Below are 21,931 nucleotides of genomic sequence, written 5' to 3' on the forward strand. Positions count from 1 at the left end.
GCATCGAATACGGATTGACAGTGGCACAGCGCTTATTGTTGTGCCAGGTCGAGCACCGCTGTGCTTTCGATGCAAGCACACGAGCCATATCCGGTGTGCCTGCAGGGTTCGAGATGCACTGAGTGTCATATCTTTGACCACTTTCTGGAGGCATGCACATGAAGCTACGCCAGTGTGGTGTGATGGCCTGCAGCTCCACACCAAAGCGAACGAACTCATCATGAATGAGAAAGAGGCCGAACAGATGGTACAGACAATGACATATTTTAATGAAGAAAACGGTCAAGGTGATCCAAAAGACAACAGCGTCTCTGGGAATCAAGTGGCAACGGTGGTCGACGCGGTTGACGGCGCACGCCAAAAGCCGGTGACAGCGACTGCGGACGGCGTTGACGGGGAGCACTCGGGAAAGGAATCCGGCAAAAAGCAGCGGGAAAAGCGTTGCGTCTCCCAGGTTTCAGCGGGTGCGGGCGCCAAACTAGCGGTCTCCGAGGCTGCTGAAGTAGAGATTGATGGGGAGACAGCTCCTACAAAGAGTCGCCATGACGATGTGATTACCGTGTCGCAGCGCAGCGTCTGAGGCACATCGAAGCATCTGGGGGCGTTACTGCAAAGAAGAAAGCACGCAATGATGCTCGCGTGCGTGCACCGTCCTTATCAAGAACGTTGTGGGTGCTAACTTCTAGCCGCCATAATGGAATGTGAGAAGGGGGGCAATATGTATGACCAGGGCGTCTTGCCGTTGGTCTCGGGCGGCGGCAGAACTATTTGATTGGAAAGGTTCCTGCGTGTTGGCGCTGTCAATGTTCATAGATTTGTGAATAAAAGAGGGCAATATCAGTTTTTTCGTATTGTGACAGAGAATGAATTAGATATACTAGCAGTTAAGGAAACAAAAGTTGAACGGGTGGACAATACTGATAACATTGTAGGCTCTTTTTCGGGGTGGTATATTGTAAGTGTCAGTAATGCTGACGGTTTGTCCGTAGGGCGCCTGCTTCTTTTTAGTAACTCTCGGGGAGCTGTTATACACTTGGCTATAAACTGTGATTCAGGCCACCTCTTGATCTGCGACTTTGTACTCTCTGGCAGTGAATGAGTAGTCTATCTGTATGCCCCAACAGACGGGGCACAACGCCAAGATTTTTATCTGTGAAATAGTCTATTTTACAACACTGACTGCCTTCTCATCATCCCCAGAGATTTTCATTGTGTTCGTTTGGTTTGACACAGAACGTGTAATACGCCTTATTGAGAGTCAAGTACTATTAAGTTAGCAGCCATAATTAACGTCTACACTCTTGAGGATTCTGAGGAAAGCATTTCCAGTGGCCATGGTGTCCGAGTCACGCATTTCAGAGGTTAAGTCTTGCTCGCTTAAATCGCGCACATGTGTCGCTTGATATTGTACCGCTGTGCAATGATTATTGCATGTGCGGCCATTGTTCGGTATTGTTTACCACAGGCAGCAGAAAAGGAAGAAAAATAAAGTTCAATTGGCATTGATGGGAGAGGAATAATGAACTCATTGACGATGATGTTTTCCAAACTATAGAGTTATATTCTATATAAAAGCATAATGGTGACAACAGCTCTAAAGCTGGACAAATGTGAGAAACGTTTGAACATGAAATGGAACTGAAAGCAATAGAGAGGTGCAGCATTCTTAAGCATGAAAGACGCAATAATGAGCTGTTTTTTTGTTTGGGGAACTCTTTTCTTAGAAGAGAGCAAATAAATGGGCAAGTTCAAGCAAGATATTCGTGAGGAGAAAGAAAAATTGGAGCTTTTATATAACAAAAACTTTCATGGCGCAATAATTAAGGCACGAACAAAAAAAATCAGCATTCGCTGATATCCCCACGAAACGCAGTCTGTGTATAGAAAATAGTTGCGCGCAACGTAGTTCAATAACAGAAATTGTGTATGACGGCGTGGCAGCAAATGCCAAGGAGAACATCGCACACGTTCTTCGTCAGCACTGCAGAAACTATTTACAATAGGCGCTGCAGATCAGGTTCTCTTCACGATTGATTTCTTGATGTATATGCCGCAATAAGGCGAATAAATTAAAGATAGATTCAAACTTTCAGTTTCGGGGAGAGAAGGAGAGATATATATTGACGAACTCAACGGCAAGCAATCTCCAGGTGCGGACGGCCTAAGTGCTGCTTTTCACAAGCCTTTTGAGCAAGAGTTGTCTCTCATTTTGGCGTATAAAGTGAATGACGCTTTGAAAGTAAAATCACTGCCTCTATCATTACTGTCCTTCTATACTATTCTGATACCTGAAACAGATGATTCAAGAAAACATCTACAGGTCTCAGCCCATAGGCCGATCTGTCTGACCAAGCGTAGACTATATACAAGATCTTAATGAAGATTATGGCTAGTAGGTTGCAAAGCGTACTAAACGAAACAGTAGGCCCGCATCAAACTTATGTAATAAAAGGAAGGGACATATTTATGAACATTCATACAGCGAGATGCGTGTTAGAATGTAGTGATATTCAATGGCTCTGTGGTCGCTATGCTTCAGATTGACTTGGAGGAAGCGTCGATCCAGTGCCGCACAATCTTGTAATAACCGTATTATTGCATACACAGGATGTACCACTCGCCTGATTATTAGCAAGTAGTTGGGTAAATCAATAGAGCTTGAATGAATCGTGCGCCAAAGGTGCCCTCTCTTTCCTCTCCTTTTCTGCTTTGTGTTAAAAGCCTCTACTAAGTTTAATACGCAGCAACATTAAAAAGGGTTTCAACTTCATGCACGTGAAGTGCGCCTGTTGACCTACACGGATTTCATAGCTATCTTTTGTAAAAACCTTGAAAGTATCGCAGATGTAGTCAACATAGCAAAACGTTTTTGTCAGATTAGTGGCCGTGTAGTGAACTGACAAAGTGTCTCGGTTATTGGGAATGAAATTAGGAACTCACAGCGAACTATGGGTGACAACACCGGTAAAATGCTTGGGCGTACCCTTGAAAAACTACAGTGACAGTGATCTTTACTGGCGCAGACAGGCAGTTAAAAATCGTGAAAAGATAGAAAAATGCAATGATAGGGATTCATTTAATTTTATGGCACGACCATTGGCAACCTGTTTTTTTGAATATGAAGTTGTGGTATGTTTTGCAAGTATTTCACTACTCTCGAGCGAATGAGCAGAAATTTCATCATAATATTGGCGTCTTTATATAGGGCTTCTCGTTGTAGAAAACAAGACGCATGAACTTGTTTCGTCTTGCGCGTAATCGTGGTCTGAGTTGGTAGCACATGTTTTTGCAACAGATTGTGAAACGTTTCTGGTACCTTCGTGATGTTCAGGACCCTTTTCGCACACTGTCTGTCAAATGCGATGGGCTGGTACTTTGCCCGAGTTTGTTGTGTCTTCGGCTGATTGGATGGTAGAACACAAAACTACTTTGAGGAAATCATTGTGTCCTTTCGCTTCCTGAAGGCACGTTTTTCTTTTAAATATCTGAACACTACTTCCCCCACAAAACTGTATAAAGATTCATACGACTTGGTTCTTACCCTTTCACTATACCGCACACAGTATTCTGCTGGAGCATAAAGCAAAGAGTTAAAGCGTGTCGCACGCATGCTTGTGCATCCAGTGATCAAGACATTCTTCTTCAAGCTTGATGCCGGTGTTTTGCCTCTTGAGACGTAGACGTTTAGGAAAGGTTTATTCGTTATGAGGGGTGATCGCTACTTTTTGTGCCGGATGTCCGAAAAATTTGAGCATGTTTTCCTTGATTCTTGGAACACGGTGTTCTTCTGAGATGTCCTGCGAAAAGCACTAAAGAAAAATTTCACGCTGGATGCACAGGGAATAAGGTACCTCGCCATTCATAATGAGGATAGATTTCCGTACAACAACATCATGCTATTGGCATGCATAGTATTTGGTGGCCGTGCATTAAAACACTTCATGCTGATGTTGATGCTCCCCGAGTTATGGAATGCTTTCAAAGGTCCTCAACTTCGTTTCTAAAACTGCAAAATTTCAAAATGATATGCCCGATTGCGTACCAAGCATGAAATCAATGTTGTTTATAAAATAGCTGTAGAAAATTTGTTTTCGTTAAAATATTTGAAACACTGCATAAATAAAAAATCGATGTTGTACATAAAATAACTGTAGAAAATTTGTTGTGCTTAAAATTGTTGAAGCACTGCATTAAAGAAAAAAATCAGTGTGGTGTAGCGGTTATTGTGTCGGGTTCGCCACGTGCAGTGCGTCAGGATATCCCACTCAATCAAACGTTTTCCCATGTTACGTTTTTAGTTGTGCTCGTATTTAGCGATCCTTACAATGCGGGCGCGTGGAGATTCATCACAAGTAAATAAACAGCGCAATTTTGCCTCAAGTTGTGCTATTTTTTTGTTGACATGTACTACAACTCTCTTCGGTGAGGTCGTGATACTCTGCTTCGGGCAGCATTATACCGCTGTCACTCGTGTACTTTTATTTGCGATCAATGTCAGTCCGGATTAACCATAATCCGGAATAGGTGCTGCGACATGATCACATTTAATCACGATCAGGCGTGGTAGGGATCAAAGATATTGCATCGGGATCTGCATAAGATATCTGCATGAGAGACACTTGCATGAGAAATCGCGATTTTGCTCTCGTCTGCACCCCCTGGTCAAGGTTGTTGAAAGCACAATAAACAAGAAACTTGAGCATAGTTCAATAAAAGCACTCACAAACACATCGATGTTTATGTAAAAAGCAAATTCTAAACTGTTTCAATTGCAACAATATCTGTTTTATTGCATTGCTTAAGGTTCGTATTGACCGCATGTAGGTACGGGAGAAGCAGACGACAAGCAGCCGACCATTGCCTTCCGCGCTTAGTTCACCCCTCATGCCGTTGAATCTCTTAGAGCACCTCGAAGCAAACTGATTATGATTGTCGCATGCCTTCTGACTACGCCACAACATATGCATACTACCTGGTCAAATTAAGAGACTTTTACAGTAATTTGCCATGGGTGACAGCGACTGAAAGACTTGAGGTGCTACAAGTGAAACTCTGGCTCGTGCAACTAAATTGACGCTTCACTGCGACAGGACGGCTACGTATGGGGGCCATCAAAAAATAAATCGAAGGTTAAGAATATCACACAGCAATACAGCCAAGTGCGAAGAAAACTCCATCGAACGATGGATTTATGAAATTTCTTTGGTACTGGCACGCGAAGTTTTATACGTTCGAATGGTTCTTGCACGAATAGCATTGTTGATAATCGGCTCTATAAAAACATTGTACGTCGAGTTTTGTCAGGTACATGTTTTGCGGCACCTAAGCGTCACCAGCTGGTACTTGACTGAAGCTCAATTCAGGTTAGCTTGGCTCATGTAGCACTGGTCATAAACTTGATCGCGTGAGGAACAAAACCAATCCGGATCGCCCTGATTGCAATCAAAAGTACCCGTTTGATACCAGTATTAGTTACTCTCTTGAAGGTGAGTGCTTTGACCCGTTTTGGCGGAATCACTGTACTCTGCTTGAACAAGAAGTGATTTACTCTGGAAAAGAAAATGAAATATGGGCCAAGAAAGTCTTCTTCCAAAGACAGTGCCTAGCACTCTTAGCTTTTAGAGTGCACAGTTGGGAATGCCTGATACAACGTGCCAACAAGTTTCACTGACAGTGAACACGTCTTTTTCAAAATGTAGTGCCAGCGAACAGTTACGAACTAAACATGTGGGCCTTAAGCGTGACACCTTGAGGTAAAAGAAAAGCATTTCTTGCGCTAGCAGCCACAAACCACCTTGAAAGAAGTCTGGGATCAGAGCAAGAGGGGTGATTAACAGTAGTCGCTACCGGGTGTCCCAGGAGTATTGAGCACACGCCGCCAATATTTTTCCCCTGTTGCCAATATCACCTTGTTTGTTGAACGTCAGATGCAGCATCAGTCTACATAAAGCCGTGGTGATGTATTGGGATGCTTCCAATTTAGGCGAGAACTCACGGTTCCTTTAAGACCAAATTGACATATTTTAAAGCCAGAGTTCCCCACAAATAGTCTATAATAGCCCCCCGTATGCAGGACAATAAACACATATTTTGAAGACCTCATTTAACCATATACCAATGGTCTCAAATTGCATTAGTCCCATGCGGAATCCTGCCATGCCCCTTAATACCAAGACTTCTCTTTAAACTTCCGGAAAGGATCAGCGCACGCTATCTTAAGCGCCACTTAGCGGTAGGGCACTAATATAGCATAAGCTTCGATGACAGTGAACACGCCACTTTCGTTTGGGAGAGACAGCGCACAATGAAGAACGGAACGTGTCTGCTTTGAGCGTGTCCACGTCAGGTAAGAGAAAAGCATTCCTAGCGTTAGCAGCCAAGAAAAAAATGTTTTGATTGGCGTTTCAACATGACCCCAAAATTGATCAATTAACATTGATAACTGTAACTACGCTATACCACGCTACGCTATAGATTTATGCTTCAATTTCGCTATCTACTGGCACTAAACTACAAATTGTATTAAATAGAAGTCTCTTACAAACGATAATCTGGCTCTCGTAACTTCTTTAACAACGCCGACGTTTCACTAGACTGCGGTCAGTGGTTTCTGTGTTACTGCCTACAATGCAGTGCCATTTCGAGACCTCTGAGGCTGCATTTCTACGCAAAATATGCAGTTACATATTGCTGAATATTTTAAAGCAAGCTGAAACGTTATTGACACTGTCATCTAGTTCTCCTTACTTTAGTCTTGTTTATGAAGCAAAACTAGACGACGCTGCTTGGAACGTTTTAGTAGCCCATCCATAACTTTATTGTGAGAGGTGCATCGTTTAAGCGGCAAAAAGCTTTATAACTTTGAAAAATCCAGATGCGCATAAAGAATTTAACGTGCACATCACTTTTATCTATCAGTATTTTGTAAATGTCCGCCCCTGCCCACACTATGCACTTTGTCAATATCGACAATGGCTCCCTGTGTGCTGTTATATAACTCTCTGGACTGTTATTATTGTGCATGACCTCCTGATTATGCACTACTTAGACCCTTATGCCAGCTTTTGGCACCTGCGCAGCAGTCTAAAAAGGGGTTATTCTTCTCTCCACTAACAAACTTTAAAGTTGGGTATAACAATTCAAGTTCACGGCATTGCCTCATAAAACACGCATGCACACAAGCCTTCAGCGACAGGCGCGTGCTCAGAAATTGGCGTCATGAGCCAGAAGTCAGGGACATGGCCATCGGAGAGCACTGACGACCTCATAGGCGGGAGAATTTTTTATGTCCATTGATTACAATAATACTGAAAAACATATATCAAGAGATAAAAGAGGAAGACACTGCTGACTAATTGACGTTTTACTGATTCCCTCCGGAAACTAGTGGTTGTCGGAGATTACAATGGTCAACCAGGTGCGATAAGACTTTGGCTTGTTAAGTAGGCTCTCTGGTTCTGGCGGCCCGCCATGACCTGGCGGTCTCTGACGGACGTTACCTGTACGCTTCGCTGGTGCAGCGTGAGATTGGGATTGCAAATAAACGAATAGAAAACTTCCAAAACTCATTCTAAGGAGCCGGTATGGTGTAGGTGGTGTATGTGTGAACAATCGCAACGAAGTGCTCGAAAGTCGCAAAATTAAGGCGGAGTGTCTAGATGACCCATAAAGCGCGATGTTATACATTGAAAATGAAAGGCAAAAAATAAAAAAAACTGAACACCATTCCAACTATTTGAAGAAGCCATCATTTGAAAGTAGCTGGTGGTTATAAGGGACGTAAACTAAAAAATGTCAGAAATAAATATTTCTGAAAGGTACTTTCTTCAATTTCGACCAGCGCTCCCAAAAATATTAGAAAATAATCAAGCAAAAGCAAACCTACGAAGCCACCCGTTCTTCGGAAACGACGATCTTATCAACTCCTTCAAATGAATGCTTTCAAGCAGATTATACTCCTCCAGATGGTGCAAACATAGCACGCGTCAAATCTTCCAATCAATCTCTAATAAAACACCTGACAGTTGCCAACCAAGGAGTGTATAGCCTACAACAAAGTACGGTTGACGTGTATTTTCTCGAACGCCTAATATTACAGACTTGCCTGATTTCCTGGACTCACCTGTGGCACCGCTAAGTTCGCCATAGATACAATGTGTTAAAAATATATTAAAAAGTCGGAAGTTTCAGACTTCTATAGCCTTCACCATCCAATTTTCTGGACTTTCGCCCGCTAATCGCAGACTCAAAGTCACTGCTAACGCCGCCAATTTGGTTCAAACTTGGAAGCCACCGTATTCGCAACGCATTTGTGACCAGCCGCACCATTCTGCGGCTGGCGTACCCTCGTAACCACAATTGCCGCATTATACTGCGCGTCAATCCGTTACCAGCGGTAGCTTACTCAAACTTGTCGTCAAACTTCATATTAGTTCCACGACCTTCATGTTTATAGAGAAGGTCATGGTATGTTCACAAGTTTTTCTTTCAGCTCTGCAGTAGATTGTGTGCTGCTGCACGATATATTGAGCACTCTTTTTTCCTAATCTTCAGCATCCACCGAGTTTCTAGCTGTTTGAAGCTGCGCTTTTTTCAAGTGAATTCGTTGTTCACAGCGATGGGGCCGACTGCTCCTTCGTCTTCGTCGGCGCCTTCAAAGTGCACAAACCCTCCTCGTAGGCTTGCAACAAAAAAAAATGATTCTACGCGGGCTTCACACTCTACGCCGGAATGGCCATTTTGCCCAGAGTGGACAGCGCCTGTGATGAACTTCCGTCCGAGGACGTTGCCTTCGAGGATGTGCGCTGCCGGCGTTTCGACTCCTGCTGGGAGAACCTTTGAGAGGGCTTTGCCGATGCTCAAAAAGACTTCGGGCTCTGTACGGAACGGACCGATGACGAAATCATTCGTCAACTTGTGGAGAATTCTGACGACTCCGACACCAACATCAAAGATGCAGGGTGTACACTCTAAAAAAAGGGGGGGTGGGAGCGAGAATGGAGAAACGGGCTCCGTTCCTCTTTCGGCGCAGAGACATTCTCCATTTCGGGCGCTTTACCCGTCGCTTCTTCTCACGGCAGGGACCAAAAGAGCAACGTTCCTCCATCAGCGTTCAAGTTTCTCCTCAATCACGGGGGTCTTGCGTGCGCGCATGCGCACGCCGAGCCTAGCCGTCCGCGGCCAGTCGCGAGCAATCTTTTACCTAAGATTGATGTAAGCAATGCAGGAGTGACGTTTTTTTTTATTGGTGTATAGTAAAAGCTTCTCTTTTTTTGTCACCAGGCACTCTCACGATGCTCCACACACTTCCATGTGTGTCTCGTGTTGTTTCATACTATCAATTTTTCACGAATACAAGGAGCTCTGCTTCCCAAGCAGTCCTGCTTTATCGATTACCTTAGAGAGTACAGAAATAAGGAATTTTTTTTGTTGTCGACATAATTGGTAAGCCCACGCATTTTTAGTTTCGCGCGGCACTAACAGCACTCATTAATTCAACGAGGCGCATAAAAAGCATCACACTTAATTTCTGCAACATTATAGGAAACCTGATACCACTGTACAGTCCATGCGTGAAAGCATGATCATATACAAATGATACAGTTATACGTGCCTCTACTGCCATATGGATGTTCTTTGCAGTTTACCCCCATTCGAATACGACCGCTGTGGCCGGAAGTCAAACCTCCGTCCTCCAGCATAGTGACATGACACCTCATAAGGCTATGCTTCAACGGCAGGTGAAAGCACAAAAGGAAACAGGCTGCGAAGTTTCCCCGAGCGTTTATTCGCCAGGCTAGGCTACAACTATCTGAAACGTTTTAAACATCATCATAACTACACTGTTGTGAAAAGTAAACCAATGACTTCTGTCAGTAAACTATATAATTCTCAATGCTCACTGTAACATCCTATAATGTTGCAGTGAGCAGTTCTCTTCCATGATGCTCCTTTGTCGTGAGAAACTCAACACAAAATGCACTTCTAGTAACAGCTGTGCAGAGCAGGTAAGTACTAACACTCACTCACCTTGGTGAAAAGAGTATTCTAAATGTAGAGTAATAACCACCACAGCCGCACCACTAACAACAAAATTGTGGTACGCACTATGACTGCAAATTGACACACGAGGCGAATCACGCGAGGCATCTGAGGCAGAAAAGTATGTAGGCACAACATGCTATAACGTTATAGTAAATTTGCGCACTGCAGCCATAGTTCTTCCACTAAAGTAATGTAGCTGCCGCGACGCCAACAGCCGCTGCCATAGCTCACGAAAAAATACCGTCGGATCCGAGGTCATCGTTTATTTCTCTCGCAAGACACGCGTTGTAACGTACGTATACATGCTAGGATCGTCGTTACCGCATCAAAAACATAGTCATTGAAGGGCTAGTGGCATACTGTATCCATGGCTAACTGTCCCACTTGTGGTAAGCAGGTAAAAAGAATACAAGCAAACGTTAACACGAAACAACTAAACGAGGTCGACGTGACCACTGAACACCTACCACGACGGAGACTAAGTCTGGTCTGCATGCTGCGCCCTCTCGGAGTAACGAGAAAAACAATAAAAAAAAGACATGATCTCCGAAATGGCCAGCGCGCAGCAAGCGTTTGCATTCTCGGACCCTTCAAGAAAAAAAATAACTGTGGCAGTGGTCGAGAGATTACGCAGCATTCGAAATGACGTGGACACTTTATGCATGGTTTGAGAGTAATCGCTTCCGTGAAGACCAGATAAGCTCTAGTAGTTAAACCCTTCATTATTGTGCAAAGTTGATAAACTTTCGTTTGTCTAAGTATCAAAAACGACATATTTACGTGTGCGCATGTTGTGTTATTACCACAAAACGTGAAAAAAGTGTAAGAAAACTTACTTGTAACTTGTTCCACTATGGTCAGTCGAAATTCATCGCTATATAAGCTTGTGCATTTTTGTTTCAGGTGTGAGTAAACACGTTGAAGTGTGTGTCGCTGTTGTGAATGGTTGATTGTGTTCTTGTTCATTGAGTTCACCCTATATACGTACTGTGTGTAGTATGTGTCATTGTGTATGCATATGTAGCTATATGTATTGCATCAGCACATATTAGGCGTTCGGTGTCAGTGAGTAGCCCTGAATGAGCTGAGGCGTTAACTATCCGCAAGGGAGCCGTGATGGCGGGTATGACCACTTACGTCGCCGCAGCCGACCCTTTTTTTAGTATCGTTAAGTTCCTCCAGATGGCGCAAACTACCACCTATTTAACGGCTATAACGCTCTCACACCCCCCGCTACTTATATAACGTTGAACATCTATCAAAGCTGTACTACTGAGTCGGAATCGTTTCGCTGTGATTGAATCTACGGTTTGGAAGCACATCTCGTTACCTGCGGCCCCGTAAACGCATGAATAACGTCGCTACACTATGTGAATCTGCGAGAAATTAATACAGCAAGCCTAGCATGCACTCTTCGGGTGAGGACTCTGCAGCATCCGTGTTTTTCAGAGTGAACGTCGCCTCACTGGCCGAACGAAACCAACTTGCTCCGTTGTTCTCTTTCGCGATGTTTTCATCACTACAGGTTCGTCTGCTTGTTTTTATAATCATTTCGTTCGATATCAAGCTCAGCGGGACCGTTGTTTGTAACTTTCAGTGCCGTGTACTCCTTATCAGTCCAGAATTTTCGCTAAGCCTACTCACTTCGCTAACCTGGGGTCCGCCATGTTGATTTTCATCGGGAGGAACATGTTTCTCCGTGGATGAGGGAGCAATGTTTCTCTATTTAAAGACGAACATTAGGGACATCGCCGTTCCTCCCTAAATAAAGAGAACGTCACTCCATTTTTTAAGAGTGTATACAAAGTCAATGTGCTCGGAGTTGACGCGAGCACTGATGACAGTGTCATCGGTGTACAGCGACAATATGAAGTCAGCTGAAATTGGAACAGACATCATCTTGGGCAAACGGAATGCCGTGCCAAAGAAAATAAGTGACTTTTTTAGACCATGGTGTTGATCATTGAGGTATCGCCGGGCTTGTTAGATTTTTGATGAATAAACAGCTGCTTTCTGAGCCCCCGAGTTATGAATTCGCTGGCTTGCAGCGAGAATTTCTTTTACTGTCGTGACATTCTATTAGCGAAAAATATCTGTAAAAAAGGAGCGCTTTAGCGTACATTAGTTTTTCCGGACTGCTTGAAATCCCCGATATTTTTGTGGTTGCTTGAGGCTCTGGAAAATTGATGTCGACTGTATTGATACCGAGAAGCACCTGATCCTGAAAACTTTTTAAAGAATTTCCTCAAAAGAATACTGAGTGAGTGACCAAATATCTACGTAAAATGTTTCATTATTTGCTGCAGTCATACACTGTCTTCACGGTATAAAAAACCGGCATTTTTTCCAATACATGAAACAGTCACCTGAGCCGTGCTTTCAAACTACCGTTCTTTGTCACTAACTTAAGTATATATGAAAAATATTAGGACATAACATAAGGGAGCACGAATGTTCACCCAGGAAAAAGATATCCTGTATCTTATGTAATACTGTTTTCGAAACGACCTCTGAACAATTACTCATCTTTCAGAAATATTACATTATGCTGTCTAGTTCAATATTAGTCATAAACAATTAGATCTTATCCTAATTTTTGCTAAAGTATTCGACTCTGTGTTTCACATAGTCAATGATTCGGTCGATCACGTTTCATTCTTGTAGACAATACCATTGTTAAGAGCATAATATGATAACCAAGTGTTCACACATCGTACAGTGTTGCGTAGCGAGCCGCTGCCCATACTGTTGGAATTCGCGTTTCCCAGCTCGCGCCTCCTTCTGCGCACAGCTGATAGACAGATTGGACGAAGCGACACTTAGTTGAGACAACAATTATGCACAGCAAAAACAGAGGCGTTACATAATACGCACTGGGGCCGACAGCTTAAGGAGTTCACACTGAGGTTCAAGAAGGAGCCGGGATTTTTTCGGAAGCTCTCCAACACTCTCGGTTGCTCTGACACTCTCGTCTGCTGATGCTCGTCACGTGACGGTTTTTTTATAGGACCTGGGGAGCCCTTGTGTCAGCAGCCTCCAATTAGGAACCGCCACTGGTTGCGGGCTGGCTGAATTGCAGCGGGGGCCGATTGGTATTGCCACGCTTTGATGAAGTCGTGCTGGGCTGGATGATGTCGACTGCATCATCGGGCTAAAATTGAACCCGTTAGTAGAGGGAGCTTCCCGCGCGTCGCCTACAACACCCCTTGGCCGGTGATTGCGTCAGCTGGGCTTGCTCGCTGTTTTGACGCTGCTTGCCTTTGGAGAAGCAATGAAGTTTGTTTTGGACAAAAAGGCTTACCAGCACCCCACCGTCAGACAGTGCACCGGAAAGACGAGCTGCTTTCACGTGGCTCGGATAAAAAGTGCACTCGTACGCACTCGCGAACCTCAAGGATCACCTCCAGTAACATGGGGAGAATGTGGCTCTAGGTTCAGTTCTGGGAACTGACCCAATTTTTGAAGAAGGGTCCCAGCTCCACTGGCCACCCGCCAAAACTTGTTGATTAGCTTTGCTCGTCTCTTCTGGTGATGTCAGGTTTCAACACTAGTTGATGGTTCTGCAACTTCTCAAGTATGATTCGACGACAACACTCGACGCAAGCAAGTGCCTTCGATTATCCGACAGAACACCAGACACAATACAGTACAACGTATACCTAGCTACGTGTCTGTCGGGATTTCGTTCCCTGTACATCAAGAGGCACATGTGGGACACAACTCCTAAAACTAGAACACAAAATCTTACACGTACGACAACGCAATGAAGTAGAATGCAACATAAATTTGACCCCTTGAGATTACCCTGGGCAGGAGCGCTCAGCTAAGGCCGCGGTGAGGACAAAATTTTGCCCCGACTCGCCAGCGAAAGACCAAAAGGTAGAAATGGTACTGACTAAAACGCGTGGCTCAATATGTCTTCATTAGTGTTTAGCTTTTTTTTTCTTGTAGACAAGGTCCAAGTTGTGCTGTTGGAGTACCTCAATCAATTCCTGCTTAAAGTACCAGCCTATTGCCTGAAAGCGAGACGAAAAATCTAACGGCTATATACGGTTCGTTTAGCCGGCAAAATCCGTAGCCGGCATCTCTGCTCAGTGGCCCATCTCCTAGGCGGCTCTGAAATAGGCCGAAGATTTTTCGTCTCGACTCCTGGCTAGCCAAAGGGCCGACCGCAGAGGTCTCCTGCGTACGGTTCGTCCCCATTACTGCTTGTACTAGGTATAAGTAATGTATGGAGTGGCAAAAAAGTTTTTGAACATATTTCAGGGCTTCAACCAGGGTTTGGGGGATTAGGTTCATGCTTTATGACATCCGTAACCTATACGCACATTATTCAATCGGAAATAAACCACAGGAAATTCACAATAAACACATGAGTATTTGAACTCGCGAACGTCCAGTCAGCAAGCGCGTACGGTGACCAATGCACCACATCACGCCAAGGTGGGAACAGTAAAATCATGGAATTACATAAGCATCGACGAGCCGTTTCACGTTATGACGCATTAGTGCAGTGATGTTGTTATGATACGCGCAGCGTTCAAGACTTATACGCAAAACAACATCCCCGTGTTTTAGGTAGCGTCACCAGTAGCTCCGCCACCGCCATTGCCACGCTGCTGTAGTCGACTCCCTTAGCCTATTCGGTTTGCTTCGAGGCAAAATATTATATGGTGCTTCAGAAAAAAAACTCTGACGCTCATAAACGAGGTTGTTTTATTTTTAACCATTATTAGCTCAACACTCTTCTCACAATAAGTGCGCAATGAAATAAAATCTCACTCGCACTTGTGATATTGCCGGCAATGTGCATTGGCGAACACACCCGTACAGGTGCGGTGCGCCGTGCACACATTGCAGCTGAACTTCAATCGCAAAGAAGTTCTCGTTTGTTCTAAACATTTCAAACTGAACATGTCCTTCCTGTCAAATAAGCGAGAAATAAGTGAGAAAGAGATGAAAAATGCAACTGCAACGCGAAAATCACCAGGGTCGTTCGTGCCAGATAAATCAAGCTTCGTACCATTCATTGTAAGATAGAGTGCTCGTGTATTCACTTCATAGCTTTGACATGATGTGTATGCCCAAATTTAACACATTTAGGCATTACAGAACGCAAGTCGAAGTGCTTGCCTCGAACTCTAGTTGATGCGATGCTTAAATTGCTAGTTTCAGCACCCCGAAATCGATTCAACATCTTTTAAATTGTGCCCGCATTTTGTTTTAAAGAGCTTCCTAATATTAGGAAGCGAGGTTAGATTGAAGGAAGAAACTTGACAGATCCTTAATTCTCAGGACACCGCGTTTGAAGACCAACGAAAGAGGAGGGTCTTTGCACGTATGCTTGCGGATGGCGCTCTGTGCACTACCCATTTACGGCTGGCGTAGCGATGGGGGCGCTGGTGGCGGCATTTCTTGCAGCGCCGTCTGGGCAGAGTCTGACGGCTAGAAAGCGTGCTCGGAGGTTCCGCCCTTTTTTTTTCGCAATGTCATGGCTAACTCTTGCCGCGTGGCCTCCTGCAGCCGTGACTTTTTTTTTAATTTTGTAGCGTCCCACCAACAAGAAGTGTGCTAGCCAGGACCTGATTAAGAGTGTGCTCCATCTCAGTATAACCGGCCACTTTTAGGCGAGTTGTTATTTAAGCAGGTTAGAGGACAGTGGTCCGTTTCGACCACAAGCTTCAATGCGGGGTCATAATAGGCCAGCTTTTTAACGGCCGAAACAAGGCAAGCGCATTTCTTCTCAGAGGTAGCGTATATCTCTTCCCTGCAGCTCAGTGTTCGGCTTAAATACAAAAGTGGCACTTGGTTACCAGCGCTGTCTTCCTGGCACAATATAGCTCCCATGCCGCGATCACACGCTTCGCATTGAATGACAAAGCCCTCAGAAAAGTCGGTTGTAACGGGAACGGACTTTTCGCTTCAGGATTATTTCAGCTTGCAACAAAATTTTTCTTTTTCTTAGTTCCACCCCCATTTAACCGGCTCGCACTTTCGAAGTGCATCCGTTTGAGTGGTGGCAATGCCAGAGTACTTTTCCACGTAATGCTTATGATATTCAGCTAGGCCTACGAATGCCCTTATCTAAGATTTTGTGGTTGGTCGTGAATAGTTCACAACGGCGACTACGAAGCCACGCGTTTATCTGAAGGTCTGCGCTGGCCACACCCACAACGTGTCAGAGGTAAGACACCTCGCGGCACCCTAGGTGGCATTTAGCAGGTTTCGCTGTAAGACTAGCTTCTTTCAACGTGTTAAGCACGGCTCATAAATGCTTGACATGTTCTTCTCGGCTGTTTGAGAAGATTTTGATATCGTAAAGATATGGCAGAGCGAACTCGTAGAGGTCATCAGGAGTGCGGTTCATTTGGCCAAAAAACAAAGGGGGGCATTTTCAATCCAATGTTAAGCTTAAGTAGTTGATAATTTCCGAATAGGGAAACAAGTGCGGCACAGCAGCTAGCACACTCCATAACGGGGACTTGCAAATACCCTCGCACGAGGCCTAACGTGGGATTAAACAGATTTTCTGGGTTTGGTGTCGGGTAAACTTGGTCTTGAGTTATGCCGTTAAGACGCCAATAATTGATGCATGGCCTGGGTTCTTTTCGCACCAGATAAACTACTATTAGAAGGGAAGTATAGTCATTCTCGCCAGGTAATATGACTCCAACTCCAGCATTCTACCAATCTCCTATTTCGTTATCTGATTTTGCACAGGGGACCAGTTGTAAGGCTTGCTAGGCATTAGTTCCTCACAGGTTAGCTCGACATCGTTTTAATCACCGTCGTTTTTCTCGGAAGGTCCCAAGTCCCAGAATATGTCTTCAAACACGGAAACAAACCTCCTCAAGTCCTCCTTCAAGACTTTACTTAACCTTGGTGCCAAGTTCAGTTGGTGCAACATCACCTCTGATCCCCTTTCGGTTACATCTTTTGAGGTCAAAATTGGTGATCGCTCTTCCTGTAAAACATTCAAAAGCAAAATGACGACCGCTTGACGTTGAACGTATGGTTTCATCAAGTTAATGTGGTAAGTTTTGTTAAACCGCCTTCCTAATTCGACATCATAGTTGGCATCGGAAAGCTTCAATGTTACCTTAGCGGGCCCTTCACAACGACTCTCAACATTGTTTTTTTTTAAATGTCCGCAGCAGCATTACCTGACTTCCGACTTCAAAGGTAAGTTTCTTTGCCTATTTGTCGCAGTACTCCTTCGACAACCTTTGTGCAGACTTCATGTCGCGTTCCACAAGGTTTTGTGCTTTTTCAAGCCTCTGAAGGAGGTTGAGAACATATGTAACTACATTACCGTCCTCATCAATTATCTCCCAGGATTCACGTAGCATTCGCAACGGTGTACTTAAACTCTGGCCATGTACGAGCTCTGCATGGCTAAAGCCAGTGCTCTCATAGGGAGCTGATCTCAAAGCGAACATAGCGGGAAGGATGCAGGATTCCTAGTCGTATTCGTTCTGTTAGCAAAGAGCTCTCAGGGTCTGTTTCAGAACAAAATGCATACGATCTACCGGTATATATTGTGGATGATGGGTAAAGCTTTGCTCTAATTTTATTCAGAATTTGTCCAAAAAGGTTGAGGTAAAGCAGCTGGTGAAGACACTACCATTGTCGCATTGAATTTCAGTGGGAAATCCGACACGTGCAAATATAGAAAGCAGAGCATCTACGACATTGGGAGATGTGAACTCCCCAAGTGGTATGGCTTCTGTAAATTTTGTGGCTACACAGAGGGCCGTGATGGTGTATAAATAACCTTGCCTTGGCTCTGGGAATGGCCTGAAAGTGTTACATTTTAGACGCCGAAAAGTTTCTGTGTTAATTAGCAAAAACTTCATGGGTGCCTTCCACTTGTCCGTGGAATTCCCAGCTCTCTCACAAGGTCGCAAAAGCGCACAAATTTTTTGGTATCCTTCCAGCATTTCGACAATAGAACTCAAGCGAAATTCAAGGCTTGCTTTTTTTTTAATCCGAGATGCCCTGTCGACGGGTTTTCATGCGCCTGTTACAATGTTTGGCAACGACACCTTTGCGGTACAGAGAGCTGCTCATACTTGCAACCTTGCACATTATTTTAGCTGCGATACACGAGCCCTGCTTTCTCATGAAAAACATTCTTTTCGTTTGTTCTCAATTTTACACTTTACATAATCGCTTTATACGAGAGGTCGTCCCGCTGCTTTAAAATGAGCGTTTCTCAATTAACCCTCGACCGCTCACACCAACTTTCGCTACGGGCGAGATCGTAGCGCCCCTCTCGCGCAACGGCGCCACCTCGTCTCCTCTGCCAACAGAGACGGTGCCATTCACTTCCGCTAAGGCGGCTAGAGTAACTTGATTTGCTTTGTGTTTGTTCAAATTTTTCCTTGTCGCAGATGGTAACTCAACCAACAAGAATTACTAATGATAGTGCGAATACTCTTGATCTTTTTCTAACAACTCATCCGGAGCTTGTGTCAAAGGTTTCTTACCTACCTGGCATAAGTGACCATTTGCTACTTTCATTCGGTATTAACATTACAATGTCCAAATCGGCTAATACCACTAAGCTGATTCGTTATTACAATAAAGCTAACTTTGACGCCATTAACAACGGACTGTCGAGATTTCTTAGCCTTTTCTTGAACAAATTAGATAACCGCACGGTCGATGTAAATTGGAATTTGTTCAAATCAAATATTCATGAACTGATAAACAAATACATCCCTTTACGCAAGCTGCCTTCAAACCTCAATGCGCCGTGGTTCAACATTACCCTAAGAGACTGTCCAATTGCAAAAAACGGCTCTACCGGGCAATGAAGCGGTTTCCCTCCGAAATTCACATTACTTCATATAAAGTTGCCGACTCCTGTTACGTAAGCGCACTGAAAAGCGCTAAATTTAATTTCCTTCAGCACACATTACCTTCCATGCTTATCACTGACCCAAAGAAATTTTGGCGTGTTGTCAGACCTACCAAAGATAATTCTACTCGCCTAGTTGATTCTAATGGTTGTCTTGTCCCTGATGCCTAGTGTCCTCATGTGTTAAATGATGTTTTCAACCTGAACTTTGTCGTGCCTTTTGATTTTTCATTGCCCAGCGAAACCTCCTATAACTATTTACCAATGTATGCCATTATGATTGATTCAGCCGGCATTGCTAAAATATTTGAATCTTTAAAACATTCTTGTAGTCCGGGATATGATCTAATCGAAACAAAGTTTTTGAAAAGCACTCTTAGTAACTCATCAATAAAATTGTCTAAACTTTATCAACAGTCACTGGATACTCGTGAATTACCGTCTGACTGAAGGCCGGGAAGGTGGTCGCTCTTCACAAATCTGGAAGCAAAGAGTCTCCTTATAAGGATCGCCCCATATCATTGACAAGTGTCCCGTTTAAAATTTACAACATATAATGTTTTCTCATCTTTCAAGGATTTTTGATTCTAACTCATTTTTTTTTGTGCGCACAACATGGTTTTCTCAGAACATTTTTATATGTGCCACAGTTGGTAACCATTACCCATCAACTTCATGTCATTTTAGATCGTCCTTCACGTGCCGATTGCATTTTTTCTAGACTTCGCTAAAGCTTTCAATAGCGTAAGCAATAAACTACTACTTTTCAAGCTTAGCAAACTAAACATTGATCCCAATTTTTTCGCCTGGTGAAAGCAGTTTCTTCTTAACAGTTCACAGTTTGTAACGTGCAATGACCATAAATCTTCACTTAGTCCCGTTTTATCTGGTGTGCCCCAAGGCTCCATTCTCGGTCCTCTTCTTTTTCTTATTCATAATTATGTGTTGCCAGATTGTTTTTCCTCTAACATCCACCTATTTGCTGATGACTGTGTTATTTTTCGCGAGACTGAGGAAGTAATCATACCAACTTATTGCAAAATGAAATCACTGCCATATCCGATTGGTGCTTGAAGTGGCAAATGAAACTTAACACTACTAAATGCAAGGTTTTGCATGTTTCGTGGTCCACGTTTTCTTCTCCTGCCTGCTATCTAAATAACACGCTGCTCGAAAACGTTACATCATATCGGTATTTAGGAGTCAATACTTGTGATGATCTAACCTGGTCTTGGCATGTTGAGAATTTAATTAACAGCGCTAATCGCGTGTTAGGCAGCTTACGCCGCAACTTTCGTTCCGCACCGGTCTCATTTAAAACACTGTTATACAAAACATTAGTCAGATGAAAACTGTAATACGCAGCTTCAATTTGAGACCACAGCTCTGAAAGTCTGATTAAATCATTAGAACTAGTCTAGAGCAACGCCCCTCGTTTCATTCTTCACAATTACAGCAGAACAGATAGTGTTGCATCCATGAAAAACTCCTCACAATCACTTCATCTGGCTACCCGTCGCAAGCACGGTAGGCGTTACTTGTTCCATAATATTTATTACCACAACTCTGTTCTACACACAGCTCTCATTTCCCCACCTTCGTATGCTTAGTCCCGCACTGACCACTCTCACAAAGTAGGAATTATGACGTGCCTCACTAATACTTGTTTTCAGTCATTCGTTTCTCGTACATCGAACCAACGGAACCACCTTCCCGGACCAATTGCTGGCATTCAAGATAATGAACGCTTCCGTACTGCATTATTAACAATGTAACAGATGTTAAGAGTACATGTTTACTTGTTGTTGCTGTGGTACTTTATTTCTTTGTTGTATTGCTCCCCCTACATGAAACGCCACTCCCTTCTGTAATGTCCTTGGGCTTGAGAGAAAATAAATAAATAAATAAATAAATAAATCGACAGTTTTCCATCCAAGGGTTCGTCGACTCACCGCCAAAGTCACGCAAGTCGGCTGCTTTTGCAGGTGGTATTTTGCAACAATGAACGAGATCAAGATTCTGCGAAAGCTACCGCGCTTGCAATCGCGTGAGGGTCATGTACTATAAGTTGAAAAACAACAATTTAGCCTGCTTTTTGAGAAGCTGCTTAGAGTTGTTAAAAATTAGCAAAACAATCGAAAATGGTGGCAGACAAAGCCGCTTCGGTGCGATGTTTGCTAAAAGAGCGTTCAATGACAGCTGTAGCGATTGATAAGCAAGCAATCTGCTCCTCGGCGACTTCCACGCGCATTCTCTTGTAAAGTCATCTGGAGACACAAACGAAGAATGCAAAACGTCCGTGGTTGCCACTGAGTCTCAAGGGCTCGACAAGTTTTCCCATTGACACTAATTTTCTGCAGAGCAGCTCTAACAACCGCATGTTTCTTTTTTACTCCTCGATTGTTACGAAAGCAAACGCTTATTTACAAGTTACCGCGATGTGCGCTTCATTTTTGCAGTTATAGCATATTAGCAGTTTCCGTGACTCAAACACCCGCTGGGTTCAAGTGCGCTCTTTAGGAACCTCACTCAATTTCTGCACTTCCGTTTACCCTTCCCCTACATTGTCCTTTGTAGGGGACGGGTCCTTTCTTAAATTACGGTGCGCAGTGGGTTTCCATATAGAATACGGAGCAGTCAGTTACGTCCGTGCCAGAAATGTCAGGTTTGCTACTAACTCGGGCACACCTAACCGTGAAGAAATTAGTGACTTCATGTATATATCACTGGCGATGACGTCGTATATGTGCCACAGAGTTGCTCCCTTGTACCCCTGCACTGCGAGAGCCAAGAAAGCGGAATTGGCATCACTGAATGCCTCAGCGATCTCACATTCACTTGTGGCATTTCTATCGCCAGGGCTGTCATGATCGTCATTAACGGATGCGCTTAAGTACTGTTGTCAAAGTTTGGCAAAAGACATCGACACATTGTCAGAGGCACTGCAATTGCCTACTGCAACGAAGTTGAGCGAATAGAAAATTTCCATCTCGTGGAGAAAGCAGCACCACCTGGTCTTTGTAC

General features: G+C 43.9%; 1 protein-coding gene across 2 annotated transcripts in view; it reads right to left on the reverse strand.

The window, feature by feature from the left end:
• Positions 1 to 256: 256 nt before the first annotated feature.
• The window catches only part of LOC142776641 (uncharacterized), a 65,749-nt gene continuing 44,074 nt past the window's right edge, over positions 257 to 21,931 (reverse strand). For both annotated transcript variants that reach the window (XM_075880628.1, XM_075880629.1), the window contains exon 6: positions 257 to 607. The gene's annotated coding sequence lies outside the window, so the exon portion shown is untranslated. The remainder of the gene's footprint in view (positions 608 to 21,931) is intronic.

This window comes from Rhipicephalus microplus, chromosome X, assembly GCF_043290135.1.
Source record: "Rhipicephalus microplus isolate Deutch F79 chromosome X, USDA_Rmic, whole genome shotgun sequence".
Lineage (NCBI taxonomy): Eukaryota > Metazoa > Arthropoda > Arachnida > Ixodida > Ixodidae > Rhipicephalus > Rhipicephalus microplus.